This window comes from Schistocerca gregaria, chromosome 3, assembly GCF_023897955.1.
Source record: "Schistocerca gregaria isolate iqSchGreg1 chromosome 3, iqSchGreg1.2, whole genome shotgun sequence".
Classification (NCBI taxonomy): Eukaryota; Metazoa; Arthropoda; class Insecta; order Orthoptera; family Acrididae; genus Schistocerca; species Schistocerca gregaria.
The window spans coordinates 609,842,291-609,859,374 of record NC_064922.1 but is presented as its reverse complement, the minus strand read 5'-3'; positions in this window follow the sequence as shown (position 1 = coordinate 609,859,374).

Below are 17,084 nucleotides of genomic sequence, written 5' to 3'. Positions count from 1 at the left end.
GCTTTCCCCTTCCTCCCCAACCGTCAGTCAGGATTTTTTTTTCTCATGGCACTAACGCATACCACTGTACAAGAATTTGAAACTACACGAATTTTTTCCATTAGTCGGCCTTTTTTTATCATCGTTGACTGGGTTAGAACAGCTGTTTCGATAGAGGCCGAAAAACTGTGTAGGACTTCGGGCTGACAAGTCGGTTGTTTCCGGTCGCTACAAATCTTAGCTTACAAGATTGTATCCAGAAAGTATCGTCATTGAATGTTTTAACAAATTTAAACTATCTCACATTCAACTGCATGTAACATTTATCCGGTCTTTAACTTAGTGTGTTACGTCTTTTTTCGTTTACTAGTAAGCAGACACAATGAGGACAGCATCGTCTGCTGACCAAAGTTGACTGAAGGATTAGGATATCTTTACATCAGAATGATTTCCAAAACCAATTTTGCTTATTTTAATATAGGGAAAGAGTGTACGTGACTCGTCGATTTCACTACTTTTTCCATTTTAACTTTACTTCCGTTTCTTCCTTTCGGGCGCCCGGACCCCTCGATATCTGGGCGCCGAGCCAATGTCCCGGTTGACCCAGCCTAGTCGCGGCTCTGTTTACCACTGGGAAAAAGCGTTAGTGAGGGGAAAATTGTAGGGGCTAGCAGGCTTCAAAACAAGAAAAATATATTACTGAGAATGTTTAGAGTATCTGGCGGGTGAGATTAAAATATAAACAAAAGATAAGAAGAGATGGTTTGAAGCAAATGGAAGACCTTGGCTGTAAACAATGGTAACGAACAGCCGATGGGAAAAAGTTGTTGCACGTAAAACATGGTACGTCATGTGCCTGATTACCACTAGTTGATAGTTCCTCGATAAACAGAGAAGTAGCAGCTTTTAAGTTTTCTTTCATTACATCTCTGACGTGATCGTGTATGGATAAATGCTAGGGAGTGAGCCAACTTGTTAAAATACTTCAGTTATTTCTTAAATAAATAATGTTTCTAAATACATCACTTTTGTTAGGCGCGCTTGACAGTGGTAAGGTCCATTATGATTCTTTTACTAGACTGTGGATATCTCTTCAAATGAAAACTTCTTTTATCGCACTTCGAAAACATTTACTCACCGAACAAATGGTTCGTACTGGACTATTTACATGCATTTCATGAACACGGAACATTTCGCCATGTCAACACGCGTACAGCTGAGGATGATTTTTAATATAAAATGAAACAAATATTAAGTAATATTAATTTATCACATATAAATAATAAATTTACAGCGAGACGTACCATTAAATCAGTTGCTGTGTGCAACAACATGCGAGTGAGCCTAGTATGATTCCGCCTCTGTAAAATGTAAATGATAATGGCGATATGCCGTATAAATCTGCCGTAATCGTAGAAAAGCGCCCACCTTCGCTCGCCTCTAAAACAAAAAAGTGCCGTCCCCTTCACAAAAATAATTGAGGGACATAATTTTACATTTTTTTCTGCGGTTGTATCCTACAGTCGATACAAGCGTTCGTAGTACTAAATATTTAATTAACACTTATTTATTATGCTGCAAATATTTCGTACATGCATTATGCTCTTCGTGTAGATGTGCCTTTAAATGCTGTAATTTCAAATTCTCACTAAGGCAACTTTGTCAGAACGTGTGCATGTAAACAGTAGTATGTCCCAGAAGCACGGTAGTAACAACGTGTATGGTGTTTGTGCCAGTACATTGTTTTTCAGGGACTATTTGTGGAAGTCCGTTGATGATGTGGATAATTGCGACTCAGATAAAGATCCTGCATATGTTCCTGAACGCAAATGCGATTCAAAAGTTGTTGCTACTCAGGCAAATGTGAATGATTACTTGAGCAAGTGCCGGCCGGTGTGGCTGTGCGGTTCTAGGCGCTTCAGTCTGGAACCGCGTGACCGCTACGGTTGCAGGTTCGAATCCTGCCTCGGGCATGGATGTGTGTGATGTCCTTAGGTTAGTTAGGTTAAAGTAGTTCTAAGTTCTAGGGGACTGATTACCATAGATGTTAAGTCCCATTTTTTTTTTTTTTTTTTTTTTTTTTTTGAACTTGAGCAAGTAAACAGCGTTGTGTCCATTACCACATAGCTCATAGCTTAGATAAATTTACGTGGCAGTGTGATGGCAAAAATCCTTAATATTGTTTACCAGTTGTAGTCAGGCGACGATGAAATTAATTTTATATTGCTCTAAATGATAGATTAAGTTTTAAGGTTGTTATACTTTATTATTACAAAAATCGGAAATGTAAATATTAGTAGCACAAACTGAAGAATCCGGACCTCCCAAATTTGCATTTTGGAGAGGTTTCACAGTATGGTTTCAGTAACTCGACCAGCAAATAAATAGTGGTCAGTTAATGGTAACCACTAATAAGTGTATTCAGATTGCAGAGAAACTATTTCAAGTACCCACTAACATATTTTTTAAGAATAAAGTTTTGGACAGAATTTACAATTTTAAAAACATGTCGCTCCTTTAGAAATATTTGAAAACGACTTACCTGAATAAGAAAAATCACAACGGATGTGCTCGAAATATCTTATTTATGAGATTTACTGAAACTTTAATGCGCAGTTTTTCAAAACAACCAACTTGTCCCTTAGCACTGTTTACATCGAGGTCTTCGAAAAATAAACGTGATAGCCTGAAATACTGTCAAATGAAGAGATCCACCACAACTTAAATTATTGCAACGGATTTTATAGAAAACTGCTGTATCGCTATTTTCCACAACGATAAGCGGTTTCTTTCGGTAGTACAACATCTTCAGATCGATAATGGTTGCAGAGCAATCACTCAGTTTCGTGTGCAAAGGTGAACGTAGTGACTTGTGGACACTGCATACAGCAACTGAAACTAAACAATTTGCTCTGAAACTGCAAAGATACTATACGAATCTACTGTGAGTTGTCTTTTCACTTGAAAGTAACTGATCTGTTCTGTAACTACTATTGATCCGAAGGTGTTCTGTAACTGAACAAAATCAGTTATATTTGTAGAAATTAGAATGACAGTCTATCTATATCCGAATACCGCTCCAGCCACGGCCGGGTCTGGGTGCTGACGAGTCCTCTCCATTTGGCTCGGTGCTCCCACCACTTTTCCTCCATTTGCTGTCAGGTCACACCTCTCCTTTCTACAGATATTCTCACTCCCAATTTCCACCTTGTTCCTGGGCGCCCTCTAGGTCTTTTCCCATCCATCTTTAGTTCTTCCATAATTTTGGGGAGTCTCTGTCCATGCATCCTCTTAACATGCCCATACCATGTTTTGTTTTTTCAATTTCTTCTCTCATACTTTCTTGTTTAAGGTCCTTTCCAATGTCTACATTTCTTACTCTGTCCAGTCTTGTTCTTCCCTTAACTGCTCTGAGAAATTTCATTTCCGCTGCTTGCACTCTGCTCCAGTCCCTTTCTGTCATTGTCCATGTTTCTCCACAATAGGTGACAATAGACAATATACAGTAATAAAAGATTTTACTGTAGAAACGCTGATAAGTTACAACTAAAGTCAACAAATTGTTCTTTCTTCTTGTATCCTCGAGTGTCGGTAATCTTGTATAATCGACTCTTCGATGTTGTCAACCAGGGGCTGTCAGAACCGCTCTTGAACTGTACAGAGTTGTAAAAATCTGTGTCGCAGGTATTCATGGCAGGATTACTTAAATATTGGTTGACCGTTTATTCATTTCATAGCGATATGATATCACTCATGACAAGTTAGCGACTGTTGAACAAATGGCGAGGGTATAATCGGTCCTTCCGGTTATTGATCGCCTTCCGCACAGAACTATGAAATTTGAGGAATCTCCGAGCTTAATGACCGAGCTACAAATTACACATCTGGCAAATGGCACACAAACGCGGCCAAACGTAAACTTGTGTGACGTTACCTAACGTATTACGATGACGCAGGGAACAGCCTCACACAGCGGGCATGCGCGTCGGCAAAACAGTGGTGCGCCAGCAGAGCGTCATCTGTTATTGGAAGGTCGGGCCTTATCGTGGCGCGTGGGCTCAGCGCAGGCGACGACAGCAGAATTGCGAACGCGGAAGGGGGGGGGGGGGGGGGGGTCAATGTGCAGAGCAAACGTCGGCGTTACGACAGCCGAGCTGTCACGCCACCGCAGAACAATGACTCCGGCACACGCTTCGGACGTCATGGCCGGCAAATACAAGAGCCGGCGATAAATGAACACAGTGTGCTGTCTCAGTCATGACGAACAGAAGCTATAAGTACAATCTTCAGTGGCTGGTCCACGACTGGAGGAATAACCAAAACCTTGGTTACGCTTATGACTAGAAAATTCACTGCGAAGCAAGATAAGGCAACATAACTTTACGTGCCATTGTCGTAGTCCAGTCAAATGGTGAGAGAAAACTTCGTAGTTCTTTTGACAAGCTTCAGGTGTGTTTTCGAGGGCGCTGAACCCGAATTTTTAAAGTCCCACCAAAACTGCGTCCCGGAAAAGGGTCAAGGGGAAAACACGAAAACGTTAGACTTTTCGGGGTTTTTCGCTTACAACTCGGAAACGACATTGTCTTCGGCAAATTTGACTATGTATGAAAGTGTAAAGGATGGATGATCTCACGAATTAGGTTTCAATAACTTTTTTCGTCAGACTATCCATTTGGCGTGTAGCGCTTGTTGAAGCCAGAGTAATATCGGGTGCTACGACCAAAATCCAACTCCTCATTCTTCAGCATGCTATGACAAAACGAACTCTTTCGTCATTCCTACAGTTAAAAGGTGTTTAAATAACTTCCGTAAATGACAAAACGCGAGGGGCGTTCATTAATAATGCAACACTTTTTTTTTAAAGCAGATTGGTTTTTTTTAAGGATTCCAATACACAGTATTTTTACCCCACTCTTTTGGCTAAAAGACCCTAGTTCAGTGTGATGGCCTTACGCCACCTTATTGTGAGGGCTTGTATGCTCGCATTGTACCACCCACTGAGCAACGTCGGAGCCAACGCCTTGCTTCATCAATAATCTTCCTATCGTGCACATACAACTTCCTGCAAAGGGCACTGCGCCAAACAGATCGATCCGGGTTGTACGGTGGATTAGGAAGAACCGTCCAGTGAAGTTTTGTGAGCTGCTCTCGGGTGCGCAGTCCTGTGTGAGGGCTTGCGTTGACATGCAAAAGGAGAAGGAGAAATTCATTTGCATTTTTGTGGCGACGACCACGCTAAAGTCATTTCTTCAGTTCCAATATTGCAGGAGTCACAGCTGTGTGCGAGACCAGCCGGCACGCGGGAGATCTCACAGGTTTGCGAGACTTCATTGCGATGGTGACAGGCGGCTCCCCCAACGACCCACCGTACTTTTGTTGACTGCCAGGTCTCAGAAAGCATTCTGCAAGCGCCTACGAATATCTCAATAACAGCTGGCTGCTTCGTACACAACTCGGTTGCAGACGCCATTTTGTAGGCTGCGTTTAGCTCTGCCGCCTATGGAACTTCAATAACAATAGGGCCTGAAGCGATAATATTCCACGATGTTCCACAACAAATTTCTCATTTTTTCAACCGCAATTTGCCGACCAAAAAAAAAAAGTTACATTACTTATTGAACACCCTTCGTAATTACGCTTTATTTGGCATTTGGTAACAATAATAACGATATAATAATTACTATTATTACCATTATATTACCTTATTAATATTATTATTTTATAAAAGTTTCGAAAAAGTGTCATCCTCTTCGCGCTTTGTGCTACTCTGTCCTCATCTTCATTTGATTAGTCTGCAAAATGAGAATATATGTAGGTATGTTATAAATGCAGCCACACCAAATCGGTATGGTGACAAGAAACAGTTTTCTGGCAGTTCTTACCATGCTATGAGCTATGACCACACTTTTGGTCTTCCATTTATTGAAATTTCCTTGTTTCTTCATCATCACTAGCCGATTAACGAAATTTTGGACGCTATCAGAGAAGAGGACATCGTTCTCTGTAGAAACTTGTGTGGAGTGGAATACTCCATTGTGTTGCGATCGAATTTCTTCAACAAGAATGTCTGCTGTTGTTTCAACCACACGTCGACACTCTTCCTCTTGAGATTATCTTTTTAACTCATACCAAATGTCTTAAAAGCTTTGTACCCAGTGTTTCTGAAACAAACAACAACTGATTTCTTCACAGATGTGGCAATCACTACATCACCTCCATACTTCAACAGTAGAGCTTTCACAGTCTTCACAAAATAATGGTATCCCCAATGGATCTGATCTGTTAATTACTGAGGAGAAAATTCAAACACCTCATAGTTTTCACTGAAGTAGTTGAAAATTTGCTGAACAGCACTATCAGTAGTAGCATATGGACCTCATTGAAACTGATAATGCTATGCAGTGACCGTATGGACGTCATCCCCCCTATAGGCCTTGATGTCGGTGGGGAGGCTTGCGAGCCTCAGCGACACATATAGCCGTACCACAGGTTCAACCACGACGGAGGGTATCTGCTGAGAGGCCAGATATATATGTGCGCCAGCAGTCTTTTCAGTAGTTTCTGGATCATGGACTGATCTAGCATTTTAACACCAACCAAAACGGCGTTGCTGTGTCCCAACGGTTGAGAGAAGGGAGAAACTACAACCGTAATTTTTCCTGAGGGGATGCGGCTCTGCTGTTAAATGATTATGGCGCCCTCTTAGGTAAAATACTCTGGAGGTAAAATAGTCCCCCATTCGGATCTCCGAACGGGTACTAATCGGGAGAACGTTGTCATCAGGAGAAAGAAAACTGCCGTTCTACGGATCGGAGCGTGGAATCTAAGATCCCTCAATCAGGCAGATAATCTAAAAAATTTTAAAAGGAAAATGGATAGGTTAAAGTTATAGTCGGAATTAGTGAAGTTCGGTGGCAGGAGAAACAGGACTTTTGTTCAAATGAAAACATGGTTATAAATACAAAATCAAATAATGGTAATGTAGGAGTGGGTTTAATAATGAACAAGGATGTAGGAATGCGAGTAAGCCACTACGAACAGCATAATGAACGCATTACCGTAGACAAAATAGATAAGAAACCCACACCTACCACAGTAGTACAAGATTATATGCCAACTGGCTCGGCAGATGATTAAGAGATCAAAGAAATGTACGATGAGATAAAAGAAATGATTCTGATAGTAAAGGGAGGGAAGACTTGAATTCGATAGCAAGAAAAGGAAGAGAAGGGAAGACAGCGAGCGAATATGGACTAGGGGAAGGATGGAAGAGGAGGACGACTAGTAGAACGTTGCACAGACGATAATTTAATCCTCGCCAACTCTTGGTTTAAGAATCATGAAAGAAGGTTGCGTAAGAGTATTGGGACAAAGGGGGGTCTGGCGCCGTTTTGGTATCACATCAGGCGAATTTGGTGTCCAAGATATCAACGTTGGCTCACTATCATGTTCCTCAAAATCCTGTAGCACTGTTCTGGCTTTGAGGCACGGACAATTATGCTGCTCGAGGATGACATAACAATCGGGGAAAACATTAACTACACTACTGGCCATTAAAATTGCTACACTACCCTACTGGCCATTAAAATTGCTACACCACCAAGATGACGTGCTACATACGCGAAATTTTACCGACAGGAAGAAGATGCTGTGATATGGAAATGATTGCTTTTCAGAGCATTCACACAAGGTTGGCGCCGGTGGCGACACCTACAACGTGCTGACATGAGGAAGGTTTCCAACCGATTTCTCATACACAAACAGCAGTTGACCGGCGTTGCCTGCTGAAACGCTGTTGTGATGCCTCGTGTAAGGAGGAGAAATGCATACCATCACGTTTCCGACTTTGATAAAGGTCGGATTGTAGCCCATCACGATTACGGTTTATCGTATCGCGACATTGCTGCTCGCGTTGGTCGAGATCCAATGACTGTTAGCAGAATATGGAATCGGTCGGTTCAGGAGGGTAATAATACGGAACGCCGTGGTGGATTCCAACGGCCTCATATCACTAGCAGTCGAGATGACAGGTATCTTATCTGCATGGCTGTAATGGATCGTGCAGCCACGTCTCGATCCCTGAGTCAACACATGGGGACATTTACGAGCAACAACCATCTGCACGAACAGTTCGACGACGTTTGCAGCAGCATGGACTATCAGCTCGGAGACCATGGCTGCTGTTACCCTTGACGCTGCATCACAGACAGAAGCGCCTGCGATGCTGTACTCAACGACGAACCTGGGTGCACGTATGGCAAAACGTCATTTTTTCGGATGAATCCAGGTTCTGTTTGCCCGCATCTCGTGGATGTGCGGTAACGTTCTCGCTTCCCGCGCCCGGGTTCGATTCCCGGCGGGGTCAGGGATCTTCTCTGCCTCGTGATGGCTGGGTGTTGTGTGTTGCCCTTAGGTTAGTTAGGTTTAAGTAGTTCTAAGTTCTAGGGGACTGATGACCATAGATGTTAAGTCCCATAGTGCTCAGAGCCATTTGAACTATTTGAACCAGGTTCTGTTTACAGCATCATGATGGTCGCATTCGTGTTTGGCGACATCGCAGTGAAAGCACATTGGAAGCGTGTATTCGTCATCGCCATACTGGCGTATCACCCGGCGTGATGGTATGGGGTGCCATTGGTTACACGTCTCGGTCACCTCTTGTTCGCATTGACGGAACTTTGAACACTGGACGTTACATTTCAGATGTGTTACGACCCGTAGTTCTACCCTTCAAACGATCCCTGCGAAACCCTACATTTCTGCAGGATAATGCACGATATCATTTTGCAGGTCCTGTACGGGTCTTTCTGGATACAGAAAATGATCGCCTGCTGCCCTGGCCAGCACATTCTCCAGATCTCTCACCAACTGAAAACGTCTGGTCAATGGTTGCAGAGCAACTGGCTCATCACAATACGCCAGTCACTACTCTTGATGAACTGTGGTATCGTGTTGAAGCTGCATGGGTAGCTGTACCTGTACACGTCATCCAAGCTCTGTTTGACTCAATGCCCAGGCGTATCAAGGCCGTTATTACGGCCAGAGGTGGTTGTTCTGGGTACTGATTTCTCAGGATCTGTGCATCCAAATTGCGTGAAAATGTAATCACACGTCAGTTCTAGTATAATATATTTGTCCAACGAATACCCGTTTATCATCTGAAATTCTTCTTGGTGTAGTAATTTTAATGGCCAGTAGTGTATGAAGCGAGGCAGTCGTCTGTAGTTGTCAGTTCATCTTCGATCACTACCACAAGTCCCTTGCGAGCGCAGCAGCATGTCTCCCGTAGCATAATGCTGCTCCCACTAGCTTTCGTCCTAGGCGTGTTGCACGTTTCGAACCGCCGTGTGCGTAGATAACGGCGTTTGCGCAGATGATCATCCACCTGGTGTAGCAAAAACGTGACTCATCTGGCGAAGCGACACTTTTCCATTGATTCACGGTCCAATATCAACGATCCCGCGGCCACCGTAGCCGTGACAGACGATGTCGTTGAGCCAGCCTGCGAACGCGTAGGGGTCGCCTGCATCACAGCCCCATGTTCAACAGTGTACGATAAACGGCGTGCTCTGAAGCAGTTATGCGTGCACCAGCACTGTGCTCTTCTGGCAGAGATACCACAGATCGCCATCCATCTTACTTTACAGAGAGGGCAAGTCTCTGAATCCACGTTCTGTGAAGAGTCGCGGAGGTCCAGCTACTTATCGCCCAGATGTAATTTCACTGTCTTTCTACCACTTTCCATAGATGCTCACTACAGTACCACGTGAACATTCGACCAACTACGTATTTACTCGAACCTAAGCCGCACTTTTTTCCCGTTTTTGTAATCCAAAAATCCGCCTGCGGCTTAGAATCGAGTTCAAACTAAGCGAAGTTCTGAAGAATGTTGGTAGGTGCCGCCACAACTAACGTCTGCCGTCGAATATATGTAGCGCTACACAGGCATATTTTGCAGGCACAAAGATAAATACTGGCACCATAACCTCTGCGTCAGTAAATAAATTAAACATAAGGTGGAAGACGGGATTTTTTCTCCGCCCCGAGTTTCGACCACTGCATTTTCATACATTACCCAACGAAGTAAATACAAATTCCGTATTTTTCATCTTCGAATGTAGCAGCCTTTCAATGTACTACGAAAATTCGACTGGCAAGATTGTTTGGGATGTTTGTCTGTCAATATGGCTAACTCTACGTTCTGAATTTTTTCCTACCTGTGACAATAGATGGTTGCTAACAGGAACTTATATGAATTGTGAATCACATGCAGTATTCTCTTCACCATAAGAATAATTCGAACGTAAGCTCAAAAAATGGTTCAAATGGCTCTGAGCACTATGGGACTTAACATCTATGGTCATCAGTCCCCTAGAACTTAGAACTACTTAAACCTAACTAACCTAAGGACATCACACAACACCCAGCCATCACGAGGCAGAGAAAATCCCTGACCCCGCCGGGAAACGAACCCGGGAAGCGAGAACGCTACCGCACGACCTGTTCTTATGCGTAATAGTGATACAGTCAGAAATGAAGCACGGCAACTGACTAGATTTTTAAATCTAAGATGATGACTAATTTCTGTGCAGAATGTAATGTACTAAAGAGACGTCTGCAAAGATTTTCAAACGGAGAAAAATTTTCGATAAACTTTCGTTTTAGAACATCTTCTATCATACGCAGTCTATTATTAGGTTCTTGTTTATCAATATCAAAGAAAGCAGTTGTGTAAGTAACAACAAATAGCAGTCTCTTGCCATTGTTTTGCTAATGAGATGATTCCTCTCTTTTCTTTTAATTGTAAGCGGCGGTAGCGCGAACAAAAGCAAGTCATGCCCCGAGCGGCGACAGGCCGTAAACACTCATTATCAGAATGCGACAAACAAGGCATGACAAAGTACAGTAATGCATTTTCAGCTTAGAGTGGCGTAAAAACCTATACCAAAGAGAACGGCACTTATCAGATCAAAGAAAAATAAGCAACGAACGGTCTACCCAACGGGAGGCCCTAGCCACACGACATTTCCATTTCCATTACTTCAAACCAGACGAAGCACGTGAAAAAGGTAAGGTAGCCGTATAAATACGGACGCAGCGACGCATAGCAATGCTTACCTGGTAAAGCTTAACTGCTAAGCTTACGACTCGAACCAAACTACTGTAGCTGTATCGTCATTCATTTGACCTAAATTGTGTCTCATGTTACAATGGACCAACTTTGTTTCGATTTGGAGGTGCGGTCTAAAACTTTCCTCTCCCCTTGAATTTCGAGTCTCAAATTTCAGGTGCGGCTTAGATTGGGGAATTTTTTTTTCCTTGATTTCGAGTCTCATTTTTCAGGTACGACTTAGATTCGAGTGCGGCTTAGATTCGAGTAAATACGGTACGCCGTTTTCCAGATAATCGTTCACAGTCTCTGGTTAATAATAATATCACCTTTGTCAAGCACTTACGTCAGTAGATTTTCTCCATCTGCTGCCCATGTCGTCGCTAGAATGATTCCCCATCCATGTTTGATCCTCTTAATATACTTTCCTTACCGTGTCTCATTCCCGCAACGCCACCAGGCGACATTTAACCTCCTGGTGGGCAATGGTCATGATACTTTGGCTTATAAGTGTGGCGTGGAGAAGACCTGGAACACCGGAAAGTTTCAGATTGATTATACAAGAGTAAGATAGAGATTTACCTGATGAAAGGAGAAAACTTAAAAACGCAACAAATGAAGCTGGAGAAAGGGAAACAAACGTCTAAAAACGTAGACTGACAGGAAATGCAAACTAAGTAAACAGGAATGGCTAGAGGACAGAGATAAGGATTTAGAAGCATATTTCACAAGGGGCAAAATAGAAACTGCTTACAGAAAAACTGAAGAGACTTTTGGACAAAAGAGAAGAGGCTGTATGAATGTCAAGAGCTCATATGGAAAAACAGTAGTAAGCAAAGAAGGAAAAGCTGAAAGATGGAAGCAGTATATTGAGGATCTATGCAATGAAGATTAACTTGCAGGCAATATTATAGAAATCGAAGAGGACGTAGATGAAGATGGGAAGGGAGATATAATATTGCGAGAAGAATTTGACAGAGCACTGAAAGACCTTAGTTGAAACAAGACTCCATGAATAGACGACACTCCGTTAGAGCTACTGACAACCATGGGAGAGCCAGCTATGTAAAAAGTCTTCCATCTATAGTGCAAGATGTATCATACAGGTCAAATACCCTCAGACCTCAAGAAAAACATAATGATTCCAATTTAAAGGAAAGCATTTGCTGACGGGTGTGTAAATTATCGAACTATCAGTTTAATAAGTCATGGTTACAAAATACTAACACGAATTCTTTGCAGAAGAATGGAAAAATGGTAGAAGCCGATCTTGGTGAAGATTAGTTTGGATTTCGGAAAAATGCCGGAACACGCGAGGCAATACTGACCCTACGATTTATCGTAGAACATACGTTAAGAAGAGGTAAACCTTGGTTTATAAAAGTTTTAGACTTAGAGAAGGCTTTTGACAATGTTGACTGGAATGCTCTATTTGAAATTCTGAAGGTAGCAGGGGTAAAACATGGAGAGCGAAAGGCTATTCACAACTCGTTTAGAAATCAGATGCCAGTTATGAGGCGATGGGCATGAAAGGGAAGCAGAGGTTGAGAATGGAGTGAGACATGGTTGTAGCCTATCCTCTAAGTTATTTAATCAGTACATTGAGCAAGCAGCAAAGGAAACCAAAGAAAAATTTGGAGTTGGAATTAAAGTTCAGGGAGTAGAGATTAAAATCTTGAGTTTGCCGATGACATTGTAATTCTGTTAGAGGCAGCAATGGACTTAGAAGAATTGTTGAATGTAATGGACATTGTCTTGAAAGGAGGATGTGGGATGAGCATCAACAAAAGCAAAAGGATGATGGAATGGAATCGAATTAAATCAGGTGACGGTGAAGGAATAAGATTGGACAGCAAAATAACTGATGGCCGAAGTACAGAGGATATAAAAGGTACACTATCAATGGCAAGAAAACATTTCTAAAGAAGAGAAATTTACTAATATAGACTTAAGTATCAGAAAGTCTTTTCTGAAGGTATTTGTAGAGAGTGTAGCCACGTATACAAGTCAAACATGGATGTTAAACAGTTTAGAGAAGAAGAGAATAGAAGCTTTTGAAATGTAGTGGTATAGGAGAATGCTGAAGATTAGATGGGTACATGACGTATCAAATGAGAGGTACTGAACAGAATTAGAGAGACAAAAAATTTGTGGAACAAGTTGACTTAAAGGAGGGATCGGTTGATAGGACTTATGAGATATCAAGGGATCACCAATTTAGGATTGGAGGGAAGTGTGAGGGGGGGATTATAAAGGGAAACCAAGAGATGAACACAGTAAGCAGATTCAGATGAATGTAAGCTGCCATAGTTATTCGGAGATGAAGAGGCTTGCACAGAATGGCGTAACAGCGACAGCTGATCAAACCAGTCTTTCGGACTGAAGATCACAAGAACAACTACAACTATGGACCTCATTGCCTTTTTTCTTGCTGCTTTGGATTGCTATGCAGGACTTTCAAGCATTTGATGTGGTGGAAGGCATCTTTTGCAACCAAGTCAGGAACTGGTTCAATACGACGTATTATTGAGCGTCCTAATTCATAGTTCTCTCAGCAGGTTTCAGAACACTCTTCAGCCCCCAGCTTAAGCACACAGTATACTAGGCTCATTGATTGGCTGGGAGTTTGTTTTGTTGACCCAGGACTTCTGGCGCAATGGCCAGTCCGTTCAAAAAACAGTTGGTTTTGAAATTAAAATCGAGTTGATCAGACAGTTTCTTTTCGGCTAAAATCAGCTGCAACCCCCTTACCTTCTGCAGCAGTTAATATGTCTCTGTGTACTTTTTTCAGCATGGTTCACGGAACGTTGCCGGCAGTTTTACCCTTCAAAAGGCCTACTACCCGATGTTTTCTCGTGTTACTTGCTTCAAGAGCTTTCTTCGTGCCCATTTCGAGTTTAAGTGATAACACTTTTCTCCCATCATCCAGAATACCATCACATACAAAACATTTCTCATTTGAACTCATTATGTACGGCTATTTTATACATTTAAACTGAATTAACCGGTCGCCAATACATGCAACCACCCGAGGGCGAACCCAAAAACAGCTGCCGACGCAGGGGACCAACACAGAGAATCGGCTTTCCCCTTCAGGACGTCAAGTCTTTTGTGTTGGTCTCCTCCATCACGGCAATTATCAGCTGCCAACAACTCAAACAGCATCGTGACACTAGTGGAGGATGGAATTCGGCAATGGATGTACAAAGAAATACGATAAGAGCGCAGGGTTGTGGGTACTGAAATGGCCCATCTCGTCAGGTTTGAAATCGCGCTAACTTTAACAATCGCTACGCGCCTTATGGTTGATCTGACGAAAAGTCATTCGGGGGAAATTTTATCCTCCTTATTTTCATAAACAGTCAACTTCACAGAAATGTGCGTCGTTTCCGAGCTATTAGCGAAAAATCCTTAAAAATTTACATTTTTCGTGTTTTTTTTCATTTTTGACCCATTTCCGGGACGCAATTTCGGTGTAAGTTAGTTAATTCGTATTAAATACCCTCTCAAACGCACAGAAAGCTTGTCAAAAAAACTGCTACAAAGCTTTCCTTTACTTGGTATTTCTGAGCACCATTTGACTGAACTGTAATACGACACAGCCAGGGAGTGAAATTTCACTGTCTACACTGTCACTTAAACCACCAAATAGGAGCGTATGGAATATTGGTGCACCTATGTGATTAGACTGATAGGTTCCTAGCAAATAAAATCCTGCTTATCATCCTTAAGGCTGTTTTGACAACGGCGCCACCTACAACGGTCGCCAGAGGTTCCCCTAAAACATCGGCCGACAGTTTCATTACAGTGCGTTCCATCTCCTTCATAAGTCTCTGGTGAGATCAAGGTTTAGTCAAAATATCTTTTATTAAGGAGGTTAGAATCTATTTTAACCTTATAGGGCTGTCATATGTTGACGATATATTGACTCGTATATTGTTAAACTTAAGGCTGTTGGGAGCCAATGGAGACACTCCAAGATAAGAAATTAGAACCACAATGCATAGAGCAGGCAGGTGTGTTAGCGTTTAGGTTACCGGAGGTAAACAGTAATGTTAGAGCCGTAAGAATTGCACGTGCTCTGGGCAGCTGCCCCAGAGGAGAATGAGCTGGTAACTTCATCCACTGTCTAGATGCTGTCGTAAGGCGTCACAGTAAAAGAAGAAAGCTTGATACTTGCCACTGAGAACCGCAACGTCAGTGGGTTTACGAAAGTCAGAGTGCTGCAACAGTAGTCCCCAATCACGACAGGCCTCAAAGTGGAGCCATATGACGTAAAGCACTGTTGTTGCCAGCCATAATAGCAAGGACAGCAACGTTTAGCTTTCAGCTGAACGTTGTTTTTACCAGACTTGGAGTTTATTAATGTAAAGGCCAGAAACACCCCTACCTACCGAGTAGGAGAAGGGGAGGAATCTGAATGTGTTTGGTCAGAAGTATCCTGGAGGTGCAGAGTCACTCATCAGATTGGCCAAAGCCTAATCAGATGTGAAAGTGAACGCCACAACCTCCAGAACGGTAAATTGTGCATGTATCACAAAGAATCTATGTTTTTCTGCGGTGCAGAAGGAAGTAGTTTTACCATCTTAAAGTTTGCCACCATAGCCGGCCGCTGTGGCCGAGAGGTTCTGGGCGCTTCCGTCTGGAAACGCGCGACTGCTACGGTCGGAGGCTCGAATACTGCCTCAGGTATGGACGTGTGGGATGTCCTTAGTTTAGCTAAGTTTAAGTAGTTCTAAATTCTAGGGAACTGATGACCTCATATGTTAAGTCCCACAGTGCTTAGAGCCATTTGAACCACTTGAACCAATTTGAACCATTTTTTGTCACCATAGTGAGTGGGATGGATGATGCTCGATGTCAGCACGCAGACGGTATTTGTTTTCGATATATCAGAAAAGAGGGATGCTGTAATATCTTATCAAGTTTTCTAACGGATGGTGTCACTCGAGTTTCTATAGTTCCTAGTTTTTCCCTATTGGATGGTACAAAATAACGAGGATACAGAGAATAATTGAGTGACAGACATGAATGCACCCTGAGGGACGCAGATCTATGGACTGCAATACCTGCATGTAGTTACGAGATCCACCGCAATGCAGTAGCAATATCATCGTATTCCTTCCAGTTTCCATACGATATGGAGGCTTCCTAATTTTACTGATAAGAAACACAACCTGAATTGGCTCGCACTGTCTTTTATGCTATCACCTGTTGCAGGAGAAAGCCCTGTTTGACGTTGGTCTTACACATTGTACAGGGTTGCTGGAACTATGACATGTTCTCATTTCCGGCGAGTGGTCAAAACATGGTCCTGTCGCACACCATTTCTACCAGAAAGCCTAACACTAGAGATCTGAAGAGCCAGGATTTTTTACATTTTGTATGACCTCAATCTACGGTCGCATATTTTAAGTGTTTCCTCAGATATTGCACCATCTACTGTATGTGGCAACTCTCCATCAGCCATCACCGTCCCTCGCCTATAACCCCTAGGATGTATCACAGAACCTCTGTTACACTAGAAACAACTCCTCCCGAACAGGCTATGAAGGCCCAACGGTACCGATCGGCCGCCGTGTCATCCTTAGCCCATAGGCGTCACTAGATGCGGATATGGAGGGGCATGTGGTCAGTACCCCGTTCTCCCGGCCGTATGTCAGTTTCCGAGACCGGAGCCGCTACTTCTCAATCAAGTAGCTCCTCTGTTTGCCTCACAAGGGCTGAGTGCACCCCGCTTGCCAACAGCGTTCGGTAAACCGGAGGGTTACCCATTCAAGTACTAGCCCAACCCAACAGCGTCTTATCTTCGGTGATATGACGGGAACCGGTGTTACCGCTACGGCAAGGCCGTTGGCCATCTCTGTCACATTCCCTACATGGAACTGAGATAGAATGCGTTACAAATACTGTTTGTCAGCGCGTGCAGCATCCGACAGCGGTCGTAGGGCCTGAATGGGCATCGCATGTGAAAATAGTGTGTTGGCGCTATTCC